At 41.4% G+C, this 21058-nt stretch overlaps 1 long non-coding RNA gene across 2 annotated transcripts in view; it reads left to right on the top strand.

Moving 5' to 3' along the window:
* LOC133238258 (uncharacterized) overlaps positions 1 to 19157 on the top strand; it is a 41314-nt gene extending 22157 nt beyond the window's left edge. Inside the window, exons 3-4 of one of the 2 annotated variants that reach the window (XR_009733489.1) lie at positions 16999 to 17106; positions 17478 to 19157. This is a non-coding gene — a long non-coding RNA (uncharacterized LOC133238258). Of the gene's footprint in view, positions 1 to 5094; positions 10332 to 16998; positions 17107 to 17477 lie in introns of those variants that run through there. The other variant, XR_009733490.1, reaches the window with a different exon arrangement.
* The last annotated feature ends 1901 nt before the right edge of the window (positions 19158 to 21058 follow it).

The raw sequence follows: 21058 nt of genomic DNA, 5'->3' as shown, positions 1-21058 counted from the left end.
GTGGGCTACAGTCCTTGGGGTTGCAAAATAGTAGGACATGACTGAGAATGAGAAAGAAATAAAAATTGTGAAATTCATGGTATAAAATGATTGATGGCAAGTAATTAACTTAGTAATGCTTACATTAAATCTAAATAATTATTACCAATATACCTGCAGAAGGGCTTCTCTGGTGACTCAGATGGTAAAGAATCTGCCTGCAATGCAGGAGACCCAGGTTCGATCCTTGGGTGGGGAAAATCCCCTGGAGAAGGGAATCGCAATCCAGTCCAGTATTCTTGCCTGGAGAATTCCATGGACAGAGCAGCCTGGCGGGCTACAGTTCATGGAGTCGCAAAGAGTAAGACACAGCTAACACACAACACAGCACACACATACCTGTAGAACAATACAAACATTAAAAAAAAAGTATTTAAAGAGAATCATGTAATATATAAGTGTATTAACTAGGAATCTTCAGAGAAACAGAACAGTAGGATGTGTGTGTGGTGTATGTGTGGTATATATATTTATGTGCTCCAGTACTCTTGCCTGGAAAGTCCCATGGGCGGAGGAGCCTGGTAGGCTGCAGTCCATGGGGTCTCGAAGAGTCTGACACAACTGAGCGACTTCACTTTCACTTTCACTTTCATGCATTGGAGAAGGAAATGGCAACCCACTCCAGTGTTCTTGCCTGGAGAATCCCGGGGACAGAGGAGCCTGGTGGGCTGTCCTCTATGGCGTCACACAGAGTCAGACACGACTGAAGCGACTTAGCAGCAGCAGCAGCTGTGCACATGATATTATAATATCATTATAATGGAAAGTTCCTTAATAACCAAGATCTAAAAGGAGAAATTGTATCCATAAAACTGGGAAATATTCAGGAGTGAACTGAAGGAAAGAAGTGTATTTACAGCGTATGCATGCAAACCAGATCTCTAAATGTAGAGGTGGGAAGAGATGTGTCCGGTCAGCTTTGTGAGCCAGTATGAGATGCCTCCAGCACAACCTGTCCATGTGTGTTTACCTGCTGCAATCGCACCTACTTTACCTCTCATCCCTGCTTTGTTTGTATTTGCCTGATAGATCTTCCTCTAGTACTTTACTCTTCCTATATATTTTAAGCAAATTTAACCCATTTATACTTATTGGGTTAAATTTGGTCTCATATCTGATATTTTGTTTGGTCTTATATCTGATATTTTGTTTTATGAGTATTGCCTTTGTACTTCTATCTTTCAATAATATGGATTTCATTGCCTTTTTTTCTTCTTCTATATTCTTTAGGGTTTTTGAAATTTGTTCTCTATAGCACAGTTTTCTAGTGTCCTTTCTGCTTTAAACTATCTTCAGTTTGGATTTAATTCTTCTACTGGAGTTTAAGTTTTCTTGAGTTCTTTTTTTAAAATTTCACATGACTTTTTTTTTTTTTTTGGTTGTATTTTTGCCCTCATCTTTTTAGGCTCCCTGCTTTTGTTTCACAGAGGATTTTTTATTTTCCATCTATCTATCTGCCTACTTACCTACTTATCACCTGTGGATAGGTGTACAGTTACTTGCTATTTACCAACAGGTATTTTAAAAAATTCTTTCCATTTCTTTTAGAAAATCATTTTTAAATTATGCTTTTCTCTGAGCCTTTAGGGTAATATTATCTTTCCTTATGTTTCAGTGCCTTTTTATAGGCTTTAAATGTGAATCATAATTTTAAGGAAGCAAATCTTTGCATCATTTAATTAACTATTCCACCAAAATATTGCTTATGAATAATAAGATCTGTGATATTTTGTGGCAATGGATTATGGGTCCCAAGTTAGAGAACTCCAAAGAAAGTATATTCTGTGTATTTTGAAGTCCCAGAAAAAAAGAGTTTTAAAATAACTCATGATCTCTAGAACTTATTTCCATATACTGAGAAGACAGTCTAGATATGAGGAATTATTAGAAACTTAAATAGAAGGGAAATATTTGGTATAAAAATTGCCTTATTTTGGTAGTAATATTTTATTCATTTAGAAAAATAAAATTTTATTAGATGTTTCTCAGTATGCTACTAAAAGTTTGATATTTTAACCTTAATTCATAACACTGAGGGTTTTAACAACATAAAGAAATTTGAATATTTACAAATTGGTTTAGTGGAGAACTCTCAAAAAAAGCAACACTTATTTATAATTGTCCCGCCTCTTTCTGCCTTTCTCAGGAACAGTGAATTTTAAGTGCATCAGCACCAGGAATTTATGAATATACAAATATCTATGATCACACATCAGACTTAGCAGAACCCTGTATAAGTAGAACAACTTCATATAAAATATTTGCAGGTTTCCAAATGTTTGTTTCTAAGTGTTCCTATAGAGAAATATGAGAGATGTCTATTTTTACAGTCTTAGAAGGCACGTACATTTCAGGTACTGGGAGTGAGAAACACCTGGGGGTGTAGGAAGAGCCAGAGATACTTTATTTTGACTTCAGACCAGCTATCAATACTTGCCAAGAGCACCTGTGCTGTGAATTAGTCAGTTTCTGCTCTCAGACACCCTGTTGTGTGATTCTCTGCAGTGGTAACTCCTTGTGGTTGGAGTGTGCAGGCAGAGTGTGCTTGATTAATGGACTTAGATATTAAAATACATTCCTATACATCTGAAGGAATTTCTGCTAATATGGTCTAGGTGCATGTGACCCAGAAGTTCGTCTTAATTCTCCGCTTTGGGGTAACTCAGTGTCTAAAGTGGCAGTGTGCTTCGAGGACAGAACACATGGACTTCAGTCCTGTGGATCTGGACTGAGGCCCCTCATTGCCTTAATGGACCATGTGACCTTGGGAGGTCACGTAGGTATCATTCATAAAGCATTTTGCCTCCAGTCAGATTCCCCAGAAACAGACCCTGTGGTGAAGATCACCGTGTGCTTCAGCAAGGGTTCAGAAAGACAGAGCTACAGAGAGTATTATGAAATAAAGAATTTATCATAGGGTCAAAAAGTGGAATGACTGAGAAATTATAACCAGGAGCCATTTTTTCTGGGTCTCTGTTGTTTTATCTGTAAATTTGAGATAATAAAAGCTTCCATGCTAAATAGCGCAGAGTGGGTACTCAAAAAAGTAAATTTCCTTCAACAGGTAAAGCAAGTTCTAGGCAAAACCATTAACTACATCAGTGGCTCCCAGAATCTCATTTTGCAGACTGACACAGTAACTTTAAAAAACGCAGCAGAAACTCACACAACATTGTAAAGCAAGTACACTGAAATAAAAATTTCAAAAAACGGGGAAAGTTATGAATGAGTGCCAACTTTTAATTTTGCCAAGTTATGACATCAGATAAGTACTTACTAGCTATGATCACCATCATTTCGTTAAAAAACCCGACAGTTTATTTATTTATCTACGTCTGTGCTGGGTCTTTGTTTCTGTGCACGAGTTGTCTCTAGTTGCTAAGAGCAGGAGCTAGTCTCTAGTTGTGGTGTACGGGCCTCTCTTGCTGCAGAGCAAAGGCTCTAGGGCATGTGGGCTTCAGTAGTTGCGGCACGTGGGCTCAGCTGTGACTCCTGGACTCTAGAGCACAGGCGCAACAGTTGTGGCACATGGCCTTAGCCACTCCACGGCATGTGGGATCTTCCTGGACCTGGGATTGAACTTGAATCTCCTGCATTGGCAGGCAGATTCTTTACCACTGAGCCACCAGGGAAACCTAAGAAACAACATTTTAAAACCCAAAAATGTAAGGCCATTGATTATCACCAACTTAACAATAATGATGGACCATGTTGTCAATTTAGCTTTATGGTGACATGATCCTTATTTTTCCTCTAATACCACACAGGTTAGTGAACAGTGTCGTGGGCAGGCTGGTACCCAGGTGTGTATTTTGAGGAAGAATTGAACTAAGTAGCAACTGAATATAGTCTCCTCTCCTTCACTTGTCTGCATCTCTTAATCCTCTCTGCTTCCTCCTCATTCATTTGCAGGAAATCTATTGCCTTCCCTCAATGCACCAAAGGTACTCCACTGTGGTAGCCCTATATCTTATCCTCCCTCTCTTCCAGGGCAACTAAAAGACTACATTTCTCAGTCTCCTTTGATTGACAAGCCATGTGCCTAATTCTGGCCAATGGGCTGCAAGTAGAAATATCTGTCAATCCTAGATGAAAGCATTTAAGAGCCAGTGTGTGATTCTCCATCTTCTTTTTCCTTCCATAGTGAAGTGTCTGTTGAAGTGGAAGTGCCACAGAGGGAAGCAGCTACCACACAGAGAGTAGCTTCCCTCGAAATCTGCCTAGACACAGAGGGCTTTGCAAGAGCAAGAAATAAACTTGGGTAAAACCTGTGAGATATTGGTATTGTCAATTACTGCAGTATAATGTGGTCTGCTCTATCCAACACCAGCATAGGACCAAGATCTATTTGACCTAAGCAACTTCACATCTGGTTTTGTTAACAATTACGGCGTAGAAATAAATATTAGTCTGAAAAGAAAATAATTTCTGACTTTCAATTTTTTACTTTTTAAAGTTCTAATGCTTTCTTCTATCTGAGCCATCCCGGGAAACTATGTTGCATTGTCCTGTTCAATTCAGTTCAGTCGCTCAGTCGTGTCTGACTCTTTGCGACCCCATGAATCGCAGCACACCAGGCCTCCCTGTCCATCACCAACTCCCAGAGTTCACTCAAACTCATGTCCATCGAGTCAGTGATGCCATCCAGCCATGTCATCCTCTGTCGTCCCCTTCTGCTCTTGCCCCCAGTCCCTCTCAGCATCAGAGTCTTTTCTGATCTAAATTAAAATGTCATAGCTTAGTTGGAGGAAAAACATTCAGCCAGCCCTGAGTTCCCTTTATTATTTACCAGATGCGATTGTAAAGCTGCTTGTTTGTGGGCATTCTCAGAGAATCTGGACAAATGACTTCGCTCTTGCCTTTTCTCCAGGGTTTTGTTATTCTTTTAAAGTTCCTGTTACATAAGGTACAAGATAAATGCAGCATGATATATTACTTTAGATTGTTTTCAAACAGTGTAATGGACAGTTTGCTCATTGATTAAAAAATGTAGCCAAGACCATTCATTTTGATATTAAAAATTCAATTGTTGATTGCTACTTATTTGTTTTTTAGGCATTTGTATATACCTACTGGAGAAGACAATGGCACCCCACTCCAGTACTCCTGCCTGGAAAATCCTATGGATGGAGGAGCCTGGTGGGCTGCAATCCATGGGGTCGCTGAGGGTCAGACACGACTGAGCGACTTCACTTTTACTTTTCACTTTCATGCATTGGAGAAGGAAATGGCAACCCACTCCAGTGTTCTTGCCTGGAGAATCCCAGGGACGGGGGAGCCTGGTGGGCTGCTGTCTATGGGGTCACACAGAGTCGGACATGACTGAAGTGACTTAGCAGTAGCAGCATACACCTACAGAATTTTGGTCTCTGGTAAAAACATGAAAAATGGCAGCTGTATGCTTGAAGTTCAGGGTGCCTTGGATTTATGCAAAGGACTTTGGGTTTTATTTTGAAAACAACTGTTGTGTCCTCATATCCTATAACTATAGTCCACTGGAAAGAAATTGTCCTTTTCTCCTGAATTTAGAGCAAGTTCAGAGAGTCACTGAACTCAGGAATAGAATCATGCTGATTGGCCAGGCCTCAGTCACATGCTTACTCCTGAACCAATCATCTAGAGCAGGAGTCAATAAATCAGTCCAAAAGCAGCCTGCCTATTTTTGTTAATAAAGTTTTATTGGAACATGGTCACATCCATTCCTTTAGTGTTGCCTATGGCTGCTATGACCCTAAAATAGCAGAGCTGAGTAGTTGCAACAGAGGCCATATGGCCCACAAAGTCTGAAATATTTATTTTCTGGTTGGTCCTTTACAGAAAAAGTTTGCCGACTCCAGGAGTGTATTAGTTTGCTTGGGTTGCCATACAAAACTATAGACTGGGTAGATTGAACTATAAAAATTTCTTGTCGCAAATTCTGGGGGTTAGACGTCTAAGATCAAGATGTCAACAGGGATGGTTTCTTCTGAGGCTTATCTCTGACATATAGAGGGTTGTCTTCTCCCTGTGTCCTCAGGTGGTCTTCCCTTGTATGTGTCTGCATCCAACTTTCTTCTTTTAATAAGGATGCCAGTCATATTGGATTAGGACCAACCTTTATGACTTCATTTTATATTAATTATCTCTTTAAAGACTCCCAGATATATTCATACATACCCAGCCGAATGCAGAGTTCCAGACAATAGCAAGGAGAGATAAGAAGGCCTTCTTCAATGAACAATGCAAATAAATAAAATCAACAGAATAGGAAAGACTAAAGATCTCTTCAAGAAAATTGGAGATATCAAAGGAACATTTCATGCAAGGATGAGGACAAGAAAGGACAAAAATGGCAAGGACCTAACAGAAGCAGAAGAGATTAAGAAGAGGTGGCAAGAATACACGGTAGAACTATACAAAAAGGTCTTAATGACCCCAGTAACCACGATGGTGTGTCACTCACCTAGAGCCAGGCATCCTTTAGTGTGAAGTCAAGTTAGGAAGCATTACCACAAACAAAGCTAGTGGAGGTGATGGAATTCCAGCTGAGCTATTTCAAATCCTAAAAGATGCTGCTGCTAAGTGCTGCACTCAATATGCCAGTAGTGGCCACAGGACTGGAAAAGGTCAGTTTTCATTCCAGTCTCAAAGAAGGGCAATGCCAAAGAATGTTCAGGTTTGCAGTCATTTCACATGCTAGTAAGATTATGTTCAAAATCCTTCAAGTTAGGCTTCAGCAGTATTTGAACCGAGAACTTCCAGCTGTATAAGCTGGATTTAGAAAAGGCAGAGAAACCAGAGTTCAAATTGCCAACATTCATTGGATTGTAGAGAAAGCAAGGAATTCCAGAAAAACATCTTTTTTCTGCTTCATTGCCTATACTAAAGCCTTTGACTATGTGGATCACAACAAACTGGAAAATTCTTAAAGAAATGGGAATACCAGGCCGCCTTACTTGTATGCAGGTCAAGAAGCAACAGTTAGAAGAAGATATGGAACAATTGATTCTTTTAAAATTGGGAAAAGAATATGACAAGGCTGTGTATTGTCACCCTGTTTATTTAACTTATATGGGGAATACATCACAAGAAATGCTGGGCTGGATGAATCACAATCTGGAATGAAGAGAAATATCAACAACCTAGATATGCAAATGATACCATTATAATGTCAGAAAGTGAAGAGGAACTAAAGAGCCTCTTGATGAGGGTGAAAAAGGAGAGTGAAAAAGCTGGCTTAAAACTCAGCATTCAGAAAAGTAAGATCATGGCATCCGGTCCCATCACTTCATGGCAAATAGAAAGGGAACAAGTGGAGCAATGACAGATTTTATTTTCTTGGGCTCCAAAACCACTGCAGGTGGTGACTACAGGTATGAAATTAAAAGATGCTTGCTCTTGGAAGAAAAGCTATGACAAACCTAGACAGCATATTCAAAAGCAGAGACATTACTTTGCCAACAAAGGTCCATCTAGTCAAAGCTATGGTTTTTCCAGTAGTCATATATGGATGTGAGAGTTGGCCCATAGAGAAGGCTGAGTGCCAAAGAATTGATGTTTTTGAACTGTGGTGTTGGAGAATACTCTTGAGAGTCCCTTGGACTGCAAGGAGATCCAATTAGTCAATCCTAAAGGACATCAGTCTTGAATATTCATTAGAAGGAGTGATGTTGAAGGTGAAACTCCAATACTTTGGCCACCTGATGCGAAGAGCTGACTTATTGGAAAAGACCCTGATGCTGGAAAAGATTGAAAGCAAAAGGAGAAGGGGGTGGCAGAAGATGGGATGGTTAGATAGCATCACTGACTCAGTGGACATGAATCTGAGGAACTCTGGGAGATAGTGAAGGACAGGGAAGCCTGGTGGGCTATAGTCCATGGGGTTGCAGAGTAGGATATAACTTAGGGACTGAAAGACAGCCACAGTGGGGTGAACTGACCTGCTTGTAGAGATTATGAATCAAAACAGTATGTTAGAGGGAAAAATATGTCTATCTTCAAGTGTAAAATAAAACAGCAAAACCAAAAGCTGTAAACACAACCTCTGTTTTTTTGGCAATACACTTCTGAGCTGTTGTCTGTGAGAGCTTTGGTATCTTGATCTTAATCTTTAAATCAAGGGAAATAGAAAAAGTACAAGATAAAGTACTCACAAATAGTGGGTTTACATTAATTCCATGGATCTCTGCCAGCACACAAAGTCCATTTAGCAAATTGGCAAGGATTCTTATAATGGTAGTGTGGACACAGAAGAATCAAGCAAAAGGTACAGTTTGCTGTGTCTGGGGAAAGAATTCTTGGGCCAAAAAGCCAAAAAGAGAAAAACAAGAATGACTCAGTCTCCAGTGGCTTGTTTTCTTCACAGTCTTGAAGAAGAAAATGATCTGAATAAATTAGGACTGAGTCATTATAATGGTTCTCTAATACCCAAAGCACCAGAATCCAGACTACCTGGGACTTGTTAGAAATTCAGATCCTCAGGTTTTACCCCAAAATAACCAAATCAGGAACTCTGAGGGTGCACTTTGTGTTTTAACAAACCTCCTGGTGATTCTGATGCAATGCAAAGTTTGAGAACTACTGAGCTATTGAATTCGGAGAAGCAAATGGCAACCCACTCCACTGTTCTTGCCTGGAGAATCCCAGGGACGGGGGAGCCTGGTGGGCTGTCATCTCTGGGGTCGCACAGAGTCGGACACAACTGAAGCGAGTTAGCAGCAGCAGCAGCAGAGCTATTGAATTCACTCACATTCAGAATGAAATCTTTAAGCTAAGGATTGCTGTATCAATTACGATAAGGTTCAGCAGTTGCTTGTAAAGGAAAACCAAAATAACAGTGTCTTAAATAAGATAGGTTTTTTTTCTCCCCTTGTACATAGAAAAAGTGCAGAGGTAGGAATTTAGAACTGATTGTGGCTTCATGATCATCAGTGACCTACGCGCCTTACATTTTTTTTGTCTACTACAATGTCTGCTTTCATAGTCAAAGTAACTCATGGTTCAGAGTGGCTGCTGGAACTCCTGCAGTTACATCCGTTTTTCCAGGCAAGAGGTAGAAAGCAAGGGAGGAGATAAAAAGGTACATCTCTTGGGTGAATCAGATTTCTTTAAGAAGCCTTCTTGGAAACTCTACCCAACAAGTTTTTCTCATATAATATTCACTAACTCTGGTGGTAGAGAGAGAGGCCTGGAAATCTTTCTTCTGCTGGTCACATTGGCCCATGAAATAAAATTGAGGTTCTTTTAGTAAAAAAGAGAGAAGTGAAAATTGGAAGAAGATAGTGGCTCTCCTTCTCGTTTCTTTCTAGAAAGGTGATCAAGATTTGAGCAGATATATTTGGAGACGTTTTCGGGGAGAATTGCAGACTTGAATTTGGGCAAGCCAGATCAAACCAGGGAGGATGGTACCTGAAGAATTTTGCTACTTGTGAAGGGTTCTTGTGTTTCGATTGCTTCCTTTTACAACTCAAAGGAAAGCTCTAGCAGTGAGAACTTTAAATGTTTACATTTTATATTGAAGTTTCCTTCTGCAACTGACCCAGGTCTTCAATAAAGAATTAGGACGATACTGTACTGGCATACTTTGTGTTGGTGGTCTTGGGGAGACAGACACTGCAATAAAGGAAAGAGAAGTGTTTCAGGGCAGATGGACTTGAGTGACCATGATGTACCCACATGCTTGTGGGCAAAGTGTGTAACACATTCCTCCCAAGGAACATGAAATGATTTCAGATAGTACACAAAAATAACATCAATAGCACGTAAAAAGTACTTAACTCACTTGAGTCAGTTGAAAATCACAAACTTTGCCCTTCCACCTTTCCTCCTTTTTTCTGTTTGGGACATGGATGTGATATCTGGAGCTCTGGCTGCCATTTTCTGACCATGAGGCAACACTGAGGCTGGAAGCCATATGCTAAGGACAATGTTGTAGAAAGAAAGCAGAAGCTTACTTTCATAATGTATATCTACTTTTGTCCTTAGTCTGTCTACCTCTGGTCTTATTCTATGTGTGAGAAAAATAAACTCTTAATTCATTTAAGCTGCTCTTAATCTTTTAGGGATTTGTTCTTAGCTTCTGAATACAATTTTTAACTGATGCAGAACCATCTTTTGCTATTTAGGACTGTTATATGCTTGTAGGCACATTAATCACTGTCATAATTAATGTGAAAAACTGCAGTACTTTTATTAAGGGGAATTAAACTCTAACTTTAAGCTAATAATATCAATAATAGGTGTTCGTAGTATGTTCTGAAGATAGCTGTAGCCTGTCATTACCCTATTAGGAGATGACATTTCCAGTTACAGCAAGGATTGCTCTCTGATTGTCTAGTTGTTAGAGAGTCCAAATGAACTTGGGCGAATTTGTAATGACGCACTGCGTTTGAGAGGCTTTCGTGCATAAAATGATTTGTTTAGATAAGAATGGTGCTTGTCAAGGCGAGAAGCAGGCCCCAGGGGGCGGGCACTTTGAATAGAGATATACAACAAACTGAGTGGGGGTCACCATGTGATGGGAGAGGTCACTGTATGTGTTCTACCCGTGGCCAGGTTTCTTCTTCCCAGAAAGCAGTGGAGGTGAGCTCAAATTGCAACATTGGGTGGAGAAGGACGAGTGGACTTTGCTTCTACTTCTTGTCAAATGTATCTCATGGTCACTCTTGACTCCAGGGTAGCAAACCCTGGTTATTGAGTAAAGTGTGTAAGCAAATGTTACTCTTCTATGTATGAGGCCCAGATATCAATTCAGAACACAAACTGATATACGATATATGGGTGCTTATAACATTTCACAGCAGGAGGGGAGGTCAGAAAAAGAAAGTCTAGATGGCTGTCTGGGGAGTGACAAGGAATACAAGATTGAGAAACACCTGTGTATCTAGTGTGCTAGACCACATCAATGGTTCCAGTTCTTCACTCCGTGATCCCATGTCTTTTTTTTTGTTGTTGTTAAATGTCTAATTTAATTTATTTATTTTTGGCTGCACTGGGCCTTCGCTGCTGTGCTGGTTTTCTCTAGTTGTGGCGAGCAAGGGCTACTTCTCTAGTTGCATTGCACAGGCTTCTCATTGCAGTGGTTTCTCTCGTTGTGGAATAGAGGCTTTAGGGCACCCGGGCTTCAGTAGTTGTGGCACGTGGGCTCCACAGTTGCAGTTCGAGGGCCATAGACCACAGTCTCAGTAGTTGGTGCACAGGCTCAGCTCCCCGATGGCATTGTGGAATCCTCCCGGAGCAGGGATCGAACCCATGTTCCCTAAGCTGGCAGGCGTACTCTCAGCCACTAGACCACCAGGGATGTCCCCCATTTTTTTTTTTTCCAGGGTTAACAGCTTAATTTAATCTCTGAGATTCCTTCAAGGAACCTTGAGGATCAGAAAGGCATTTATAAAACATCATCTGCACACCTAATTTTTTCTCCACTTGATGTTTTCTTCTGATGTTTTGATGGATTTTCACACCCATTCCTGACACGCCTTGCATAGAGGCTCTTGCTGCATTTCTTGACTTTGGGTTTTTACCTGCGTCATTTGCCTTGGCCAGTGGGATTTTAGAGCTGGCGGTGTGAGCAGAGGTTTGCACCGCGCTTGTATAGTTAGATTGTGCTCTGGCATCCTGGTGACCTTGAAACAACTGTCCCTCTGATTTAGGCCCCTTAACAAACCTGAATGGAACCTGTAACCTGGAGGCATCCAGCCAGTTGCAGCCTAGATGAACCAACCCACACCCAGTCTAAAGACCCATGAACACAGGAATAAATGCTTTTTGTAAGCCACTGAGATTTTTAGGGAGGGTGGTGGTGGTGGTGGTGGTGTTGGAATTCATTCTGCAGCATTATTATGGTAATAATTGCTTGTTTCATCTAGGGGTCCTCCAAGAGAGTCCTGATCCCTCAATAGTCAGTTCCACTTTAAAATTTGGGGCCCATTGCAACAGAATTAATCAAGTTCTAGTTTATTCATTTTAATTTTATTATTGCTTTTTTGATGTGGATCAATTTTTTTTAAGTCTTTAAAGAATTTGTTACAATATTGCTTCTGTTTAATGTTTTGGTTTTTGGCGCCAAGGTGTGTGAGATCTTAGCTCCCCAACTGGGGATTGAACCCAACCCCCTACATTGGAAGATGAAGTCTTAACCACTGGACCACCAGGGAAGTCCCCAGTGAAGTGAAGTGAAGTGAAGTGAAAGTCGCTCAGTTGTGTCCGACTCTTTGCTACCCCATGGACTGCATAGTCCATGGAATTCTCCAGGCCAGAATACTGAAGCAGGTAGCCTTTCCCTTCTTCAGGGGATCTTCCCAACCCAGGGATTGAACCCAGGTCTCCCGCATTGCAGGCGGATTGTTTACCAGCTGAGCCGCAAGGGAAGTCCGCAGGCTGTACCTTCAGTTAGATAGAATCATTACTTCTGCTGTAGAATCTGCCTTGCAGTCTTTTCACCTCTATTTCTAGGTCCGGACTGGATTCCACTGGTGGCTGCCACTAATTGGATTACAGTGAACTCTAATTTCATGAGGGTGTTTTGGATGCTTTGTGGCTTTTGCTGGCTTCCTATTTATCTTTGGATGCTTTAACTCCTGCTTTGTCCCAGCATTCCTTTAAAGACATGATTTAGTTATGTTTTCATTCCATTCTCTCTGAAATTGAAAGACTTTCTGGTTGGTGTGGGAAACCAAGGACTTTGGGTTAGTGAGGTTATCCAGTAATGTTTATAAGTCAGAAATGAGCTTTTACTTTAATTAATTAAGCATTATTCAGTCTGAGCTCTTTTTTTTCCCTTGCTGTGAGCAGGATGTGAAGTGAAAATCAGTTATTTGCCAGGATTCTTTTTCCTCTGTGTCTTCAAATGTATGTAAATATCCTAAGACTTGGCTCAGTGTAGACAAAACAGTTTTGCTTCAGATGTTTTTGGATGTCACATAGACACAACCTCATTATAACATCTTTGAAGAGTCGTTTTCAAGAAACACTTCAAAGGAATTGCTGATGCATTGGCTTCTAAGAGGAGTTACTATTTATCACAAAATTTTATGGCCTTAAAGTATTTTGTGTGTAGTAGAGAAAAATATCATTGAGATAGATTATATTTAAAAATGCAATCAGTGAGTAGTCAAATGAACAAATGTATTTAAACCCTAGCCAATAAAACACAAGAGCATGATATATTGATTTTGCATTTCCTTCTGAGCACGATTCTGACATAAAAGAAAATTCTCAATTAAATTAGAAATTACAATAACTATAATTTATGACTGAGTTCATGTCATGAAAATGAAAGCATGGAGTCACAGAAGAAGGGATGATATTTGCATACCACTGATAATTTTTAAAGTATAAGATTGCAAATAAGCTTCACTTTATCTTCTTGCAATTTCTTTATTAAGAAGCCAAATTTTTCTCATTGCTTAAATGTTTCTCTTGCAGTGAGGTGTTAGAGAACCTTATTTGTTTGTGAAGTTGTTACATTGGAGCCTTCTACCCTGCAGGCCAGCGTTTCCATCTCCCAGCCTATATTGGCATTCCTGTCCGGTATTTTACTATTAAAGGGGACTTCTCTGGTGGTCCAGTGGTTAAAACCCTGTGCTCCCAATGAAGGGGGCATGGGTTTGATCCCTGGTTGGGGAACTAAGATCTCACATGGCAAAAAAAATGTGGCCCATCGACCTGCAGCACTGGACTCACTTGGCAGTTTGATAGAAATGCAGAATTTCAGGCCCTGCCCTGGACATACTGGAGAAGGGGATGACAGAGGATGAGATGGTTGGATGGCATCACCAACTTGATGGACATGAGTTTGAGCAAGCTCCGGGTGTTGGTGATGGACAGGGAGGCCTGGTGTGCTGCAGTCCATGGGGTCACAAAGAGTCAGGCAAGACTGAGCAACTGAACTGAACTGAACTGAAAGGATTCTTATCCATATGCACTGAGAAGTGCTACAATCTACCTTTCCTTTGGTTGTCAGAACTAAGAAGTTTGCTTGTGGTTGTGGGGCATTAACCACATCACCTGTTTGGTTCCTTCTGTGCTCCTGGGCCTACCCATCCTTACATAAGGCTGTCTTTAAATGTTGAGTGCACTGAGACACAAGCTCAGCCACACGCTTTGATTTGCATGGCCCTTAAACAGAGAGAGAGAACTTGGACTTGGCTCTAATTCCCTGCAGGAGGTCTGCTAGATGGGAGAGAGAATGACCCCCTGACTACAGATTACTTTGTGTAGGGGAAAACTTGGTGTGTGTGGACCTGGCTTGGGGTGGGGGTGGGGTTCTATATTGCAGCTGCCACATGGGACCGTCCTGATCACTGTGGGTCCCAACTTCCCCTGCAGGGCCGGCTGTCCTGAGGAGGAGCTGGCAGGGGAGACCCCCAGGGTCTCTAGGGGCTGAGGCTTTCCTTTAAGAGCTGAACTTAAGACACAGAGCTGAATTTCAACTCAACTTGAGCCTTTTGGCCCTCACCATGAAACAAGACTCAAAAAAAAAAGTGTCTCATTTATTGATCACTTACTATGTTCTAGGGGTTTCCCTGGTGACTCAGGGGTAAAGAATCCGCCTGCAATGCAGGAGAGGTGGGTTCAATCCTTGGCTCAGGAAGATCCCCTGGAGGAGGGCATAGCAACCCTCTCCAGTGTTCTTGCCTGGGAAATCCCATGAACAGAGGAGCCTGGTGGGCCACAGTCCTTAGGGTTACAAAGAGTCGGACATGACTTAGCAACTAAACAACAACAGCTATGTTCCAGACACCAGTCAAGCTGCCTGTGTATATCATCCCTTTCAGTTCGAATCCTTCTGAGAGGTTGTTCTTCCTATTGCCATTTTATAGATGAGGAAACTAAGGCTCAGAGGGGTTATGTGGTTGTTCAAGGGGTTATGTGGTTCGTAAGTGATAGAGTAGGATTTGAGCTTCAGATGAGTCTGATGTCAAACCCAGGCTCTTCTTATGCCATAAAGAAACAAGTACCTGCTGTTGTCAAGAGTAATGAAGTGAGGGTTAGGGCTTTAGGGTTTGTGGATGAGGTTGCCCCCCACACAAGGATGATAGTCAAGAGGGATGTGGAATGCATTAATGGTAAACACAGTGCCCAGTGCGTTCCTTCTTCAGTCCTCGGAACTGCACTTCTGTCATCTATGTGTCTGCGTATGAAAGTCCAAGAGGGCTTACACTCTAGGTCCACAGACCCCGCTGGCCGCTGGAGAAGGAGCCAGGTGCTGCTTTGGCTTCTTGTCTCATGATGTGAATGAGACGTAGGATGTGGGAAGAGGCCCATCACTCATGGAGAAAGAGGAAGGGGCCGACTGGCTCCTGCCTTTATCACAGAACCCTGCTGACTGGTGAAATGTGCCCACAGACTTGTCTCTAGCTGTCACCATCCAGTCAGCAAGTCCTCTTCTCATGGGGCTGGCAGAATTTGGGGGGGGCAGGAGTCAAGTGTCCTACTCCCTTAAAAGTTCAGGTGGGGGACTTCTCTGGTGGTCTAGTGGCTAAGACTCTGAGCTCCCAATGCAGGGGGCACAGATTTGATCCCTGGTCAGGGAACTATATCCCACATGCCATAACTAAGACCCAGTGCAGATAAATAAATAAAAAATAAAAAAGTTCAAGTGGGACTTCCTTTATTGTCCAGTGCTTAAGACTCTGTGCTTCTACTGTAGGGAGTGTGGGTTCAATTCCTGGTTAGGGAACTAAGATCTGTATGCCATGAGGCACAGCTAAAAAATAAATCATATGCTTTACCCTGAGAAATGTTGGTTCCAGTTGGAAAGCACGCAGTGGGGTCTTGGAACCTGCTGGTGCCAGCTTGCAAGAACCAATGTATTTGTCTTTTCCCAACTCTGCATCTGTGGATGTCGTGATGGTAGTATTTACACCACAGAAACTGGCAAATGCTACACACCAGGGCATCCTCTCCCTGGAGAGCCAGTTGTTAAACACTTGCCAGCACACCTCTGAGAGCAGATGCATACAAACACAAAAAATCCAGAGTAATTCATCCATAAGTTATACCTAGTATTCAAGTGAAGTCCTCTCCCATATGTAGCAAGAGAAATTTCTCGAACAGATTTCTAAGCTCTGGCAACCAATCTTCTTTTTTTTTTCAAAAATAATTCCCGTGAATTCAGAATTTGTAATGACGGAAATTGATGTGGATGACCCATCAGGCATTGAAAGAAATTGGAATAGCGGTTATCCCATTGGAGCCAGCCTGTCACACTGCAGCCCAGCTCAGAATCCCCTGGGGGGCTTATTAAAACTCAGATGTCCAGTCCTCACCTTCAGAGTTTCAGATGCCATAGCTCTGGGCTGGCACCTGAGAGTTTGCATTTTTGGCATGTTCTCAGGGGATGCTGCTACTGCTGGTCTGGGGACCACTCTGTAGGCTTTGTCAGCCACTGGGTCAGAGTCAGGGACTGATTCCAAAGCATCTCAGTGAGAATGTGAGTGAGGCCAGGGTTAGAAGAGGGGAGGGATCTGACGGCAAAAGGAAGGAGTAAAGGAAGCATCCCATTTTTTATTTATTTTTATTGGAGTATAGTTGCTTTATAATGATGTGTTAGTGTCTACTGTACAACAAAGGGCATCAGTTATATGTACACATATATCCCCTCTTTTTTGAATTTCCTTCCCACTAAAGAGCGCTGAGTAGAGTTCCCTGTGCTTTACAGGTTCCCGTTAGTTATCTATATTATACATAGTAGTGTACATACGCCAACCCCAGTCTCCCAGTTCATCCCCTCCCTCCCTTTCCCCCTTTGGTGTCCATGCATTTCTTCTCTACATCTGTGTTTCTCTTTCTTCTTTTCAAATAGGTTCATCTGTACTATTTTTCTAAATTCCATATATATGCGTTAATATACTATCTCTTTCTCTTTCTGACCTCTCTCTGTATAACAGTCTCTAGGTGGAGGCACCCCATTTATTAAGTACCTACAAAGTGCCGGACATTAAGTGTAAAGTGTCTTAGATATATTGTTTCCTTTAGCATCTTCTCTCCTGAGTAAATGCATTCAGAGTGGATGTCATGGAAACAAACACAAAGATCTGGGGGAATGACCATTTGCTCCACTGCGGAAAACTGAAGATGCCGGAGGTAAGGAAGGAGTTTCCTTCTTCTCTTGATTCCTGAGCTTGGGTAATAACGTCATAATCTGTTTGAGATGGGCAAAACACAGAGCAGAAGTGGAGGAAATGTGCTTTGTTATGAATGTCAGCCACAGGGAGGATGGTGGTTCCAACTTCCCAGTGTCTGCCTCGTCCCAAGGCAGCCATTCCCAGGTGGAGCAGGTGCCTTGCAAAGGAAAGGGTGGGGAGAGCAGCAGCCGGGCACCTTGAAGAGCATCCTTTTAAATCACCACCATGCTTGAGCCTTATGCTATTCCTTTCAATTTTCTCAGTACTACAATTGTAAGTAAAAAGCAATATTGCAACACATCCGATTATAACCAGATTCTTGTCCCCTAGGACTCATCGAAGAGAAAAAAAACCGAATTTATGGCTGTGAGAAGTCATTAATCTCTGCACTTATGGCTCTGCACATGGTTATGGAGCAACTGCAGGACTGGGACTGACTTGCTCCCTCGCTCTCCTTTCTCCAGTGATGCACTTTATCAAGTCCCGGCTGAGCGTTTTCTTATAAATTAGACCGTGAAACATGGGCTTCATAAGCACCTTGGTTAGGAGCCACTAAATAAGATTTCTTGTTTGGTCTCCTACCCTGGGATCATCCTTCTTTTCTAGTGGGATGTCTCATTTGCGTGAAACTTTTCTTTGATAGTCGAAAGTGGTGTTTATTTGGGGGGAAGCAGAAAGGAGGCAAAATGTCTTTGGAAAATGGGGAAATGAGGCATTTTGTGATTTTACTGCATGAAAGATTTTCTTCTGGATTTATTAGGAATCAACTACAAGTTACACTTCTCTTCCTTATCTATATTCCTTATATATCATTTCTTCTATGTTCTTTCTGCTACTTAATGTAAGTTAATACTTCTACATGAATGCTTAATGTATTATCACTTAATACTTCTTGTATTAATACTCAGTACATTAAAATGTAATGTATTAGTTATCTTTCACTGCATGCTAATATTAGTATGCACTTAAGAGCTTAAAACAACTCACACATATTATCTTACCGTTTCTTTGGCTGAGGAATCTGGATACAGCTTGACTGGGTCTTCTGTAAGGCTGTGATCAAGGTGTTAACTGGGGCTGTGGTTTCATCTGAAGCTGGGGAAGAATCTATTTCCAAGCAGGTGTTGGAAGGATTTAGTGCCTTGCTGTAGGACTGACGGTTTCAGTTTCTTATCTTCAGTCCCTTCAGAGGCAGCCAGTATTCTGTTCAACCCAGAGTTTCCCAACACAGCCACTTGTTTCCTCTGTGCCAACAAAGAGAGAGATGCCAGCAAGGCAGGTGCTGAAAGCTTACGTAATGTAGTCACATAGAGCATGTTGTCTTTGCCATATCCTTTTTTTTTTTTTTTAAGTTGGAGTTTTATAGCTGCTTTACGATGTTATGTTGATTTCTGCTGTACAATGAAGTGCATCAACTATATGCCATACATGGCAATCCCAATCTCCCAGTTCACCTCACTCCCCCTTCCCCTCTGTGTCCATGCGTCTGTTCTCTATGTCTGCATCTTTAATCCTGCCCTTCAGATAGGTTCATCTGTACCATTTTTCTAGACTCCACATATATGCATTAACATACAATATTTGTTTTTCTCTTTCTGACTTACTTCAGTCTGTATCACAGACTCTAGGTCCATCTACATCTCCACAAATGGCACAATTTAATTCCTTTTTATGGCTGAGTAATATTCCAATACATATATTAATATGTACCACATCTCCTAGTTGAAGGTTGTGTCTACACTTAAGGGGAAGATGACGTCAAGGGTGTGAATTCCAGGAGGTGGAGATGATGGGGGCTACCCTAAGAACTTGTCTGCCACAGCAATAGTCATCAGTAATGATGATAAAAAAATAGCAAATAATAACTACTATTATTTGGTATCTAAACCATGCATTAATCTTCAAAGTTTGTATTTGGGGAAGGAGGGTTTGAATGGGTTTACCAGATGGAGAAATAGAAGATGCAGTCTACATGCATAAAGAAAATCAAGGACATGGATCTTTTTTTTTTTTTAAACCTTACATAATTGTATTAGTTTTGCCAAATATCAAAATGAATCCATCACAGGTATACATGTGCTCCCCATCCTGAACCCTCCTCCCACCTCCTAGTCTACAAATAATAAATGTTGGAGAGGGTGTGGAGAAAAGGAAACCCTCTTACACTGTTGGTGGGAATGCAAACTAGTACAGCCACTATGGAAAACAGTGTGGAGATTCCTTAAAAAACTGAAAATAGAACTGCCTTATGATCCAGCAATCCCACTGCTGGGCATACACACTGAGGAAACCAGAAGAGAAAGAGACATGTGTACCCCAATGTTCATCACAGCACTGTTTATAATAGCCAAGACATGGAAGCAACCTAGATGTCTATCAGCAGATGAATGGATAAGAAAGCTGTGGTACATATACACAATGGAGTATTACTCAGCCATTAAAAAGAATTCATTTGAATCAGTTCTAATGAGGTGGATGAAACTGGAGCCTATTATACAGAGTGAAGTAAGCCAGAAAGAAAAGCACCAATACAGTATACTAACGCATATATATGGAATTTAGAAAGATGATAACAATAACTCTGTGTACGAGACAGCAAAAGAGACACTGATGTATGGAACAGACTTATGGACATGGATCTTATAGACACAGTAGAGAGTTCACATGGAAAGTCTTTGGTGGACCATGGGAGAAGGTTTGTGCATGCTAGGTTAATAACAGGTCTGCCCTATGCCTATCGGTTAACAGACAGATTTAAAAGGTTTTATAGAGAATGAATTTATGGCTACTTGGGGGAACGATTGCAGGGGGAAGGATAACTTAGGAATTTGGGATTGACATGTACACAATGCTGTATTTAAAATAGATAACCAGGGGACTTCCCAGATAGTCCAGTACTTAAGAATCAGCCTTGTGATGCACGGGACAAGGGTTCAATCTCTGGTCTGAGAACTAACATCTCACCTGCTGTGGAGCAACTAATCCCATGTGCCACAACTAGAGAGTCTGTGTGGAGCACGGAAGGATCCCGCATGATGCAACGAAGGTCCTGTGTGCTGCAGCTAAGACCCAGTGCAGCCAAATACATAAAAAAATGATAAAAAACAAACAATATAAAACAATGAAACTATTGCTATTATTAGTGGATATGAATATTTTGTGTTGTAAAATAAATCTAAACCCAAACTTCAAAAGGCAAAAAAAGATTTTAAGGCAGAGGTTCTATTTAAAGCAGAGCTTCTATGTTTGTCCAAGTGTCCTTCTTACCCTATACTTCTAAATAATATTGCTTGTGATTACTATTCTACTTTTTCATTTATCAGTTTGAAGCACAAATCACTGCTTTTCTACTATTATAGAGGAAAATTTGGGTCTTTCATAATTTTTAGTCATCATCCTCCCAAAAATGTTATTTGACGATTAAAAAAAATTAAGTAAAAAATTAAATCAATAGGTTTTATAAAAGGGCTGTTATGTAAAATTGTTCACAGATGAATTAAATTTGTGTGGGTGTATTCCCACTCCCTGACCCTAGCTCCCACGAGAATCCTAATAGTGGATTCAGGGCAGTGCACATCAGTGGTGGGTTGGCTCCAAGCTCTGCACAGCGTTTGGGACATCAGTATTCCTAAAGATCAGGCTTCTGTCACTCTGCTCCAAGGAAACTGTGCAAATGAAACCAGAGACTTCATGTGGGAGGTGGGTGGCAGTGGTGGTTTAGTCACTAAGTCATGTCTGACTCTTGCCCCCCTGTGGACTGTAGCCTGCCAGGCTCCTCTGTCCATGGGATTTTCCAGGCAAGAATACTGGAGTGGCTTGCCATTTCCTTCTCTAGGGATCCCAGGGATTGAACCTGCATTTCCTGCTTGGCAGGAGGATTCTTTACCACTGAGCCACTTAGGAAGCCCTCC

The sequence above is a fragment of the Bos javanicus genome, chromosome 25 (assembly GCF_032452875.1).
Source record: "Bos javanicus breed banteng chromosome 25, ARS-OSU_banteng_1.0, whole genome shotgun sequence".
Taxonomy (NCBI): Eukaryota; Metazoa; Chordata; class Mammalia; order Artiodactyla; family Bovidae; genus Bos; species Bos javanicus.
This window is presented reverse-complemented; position numbering and strand designations above follow the sequence as displayed.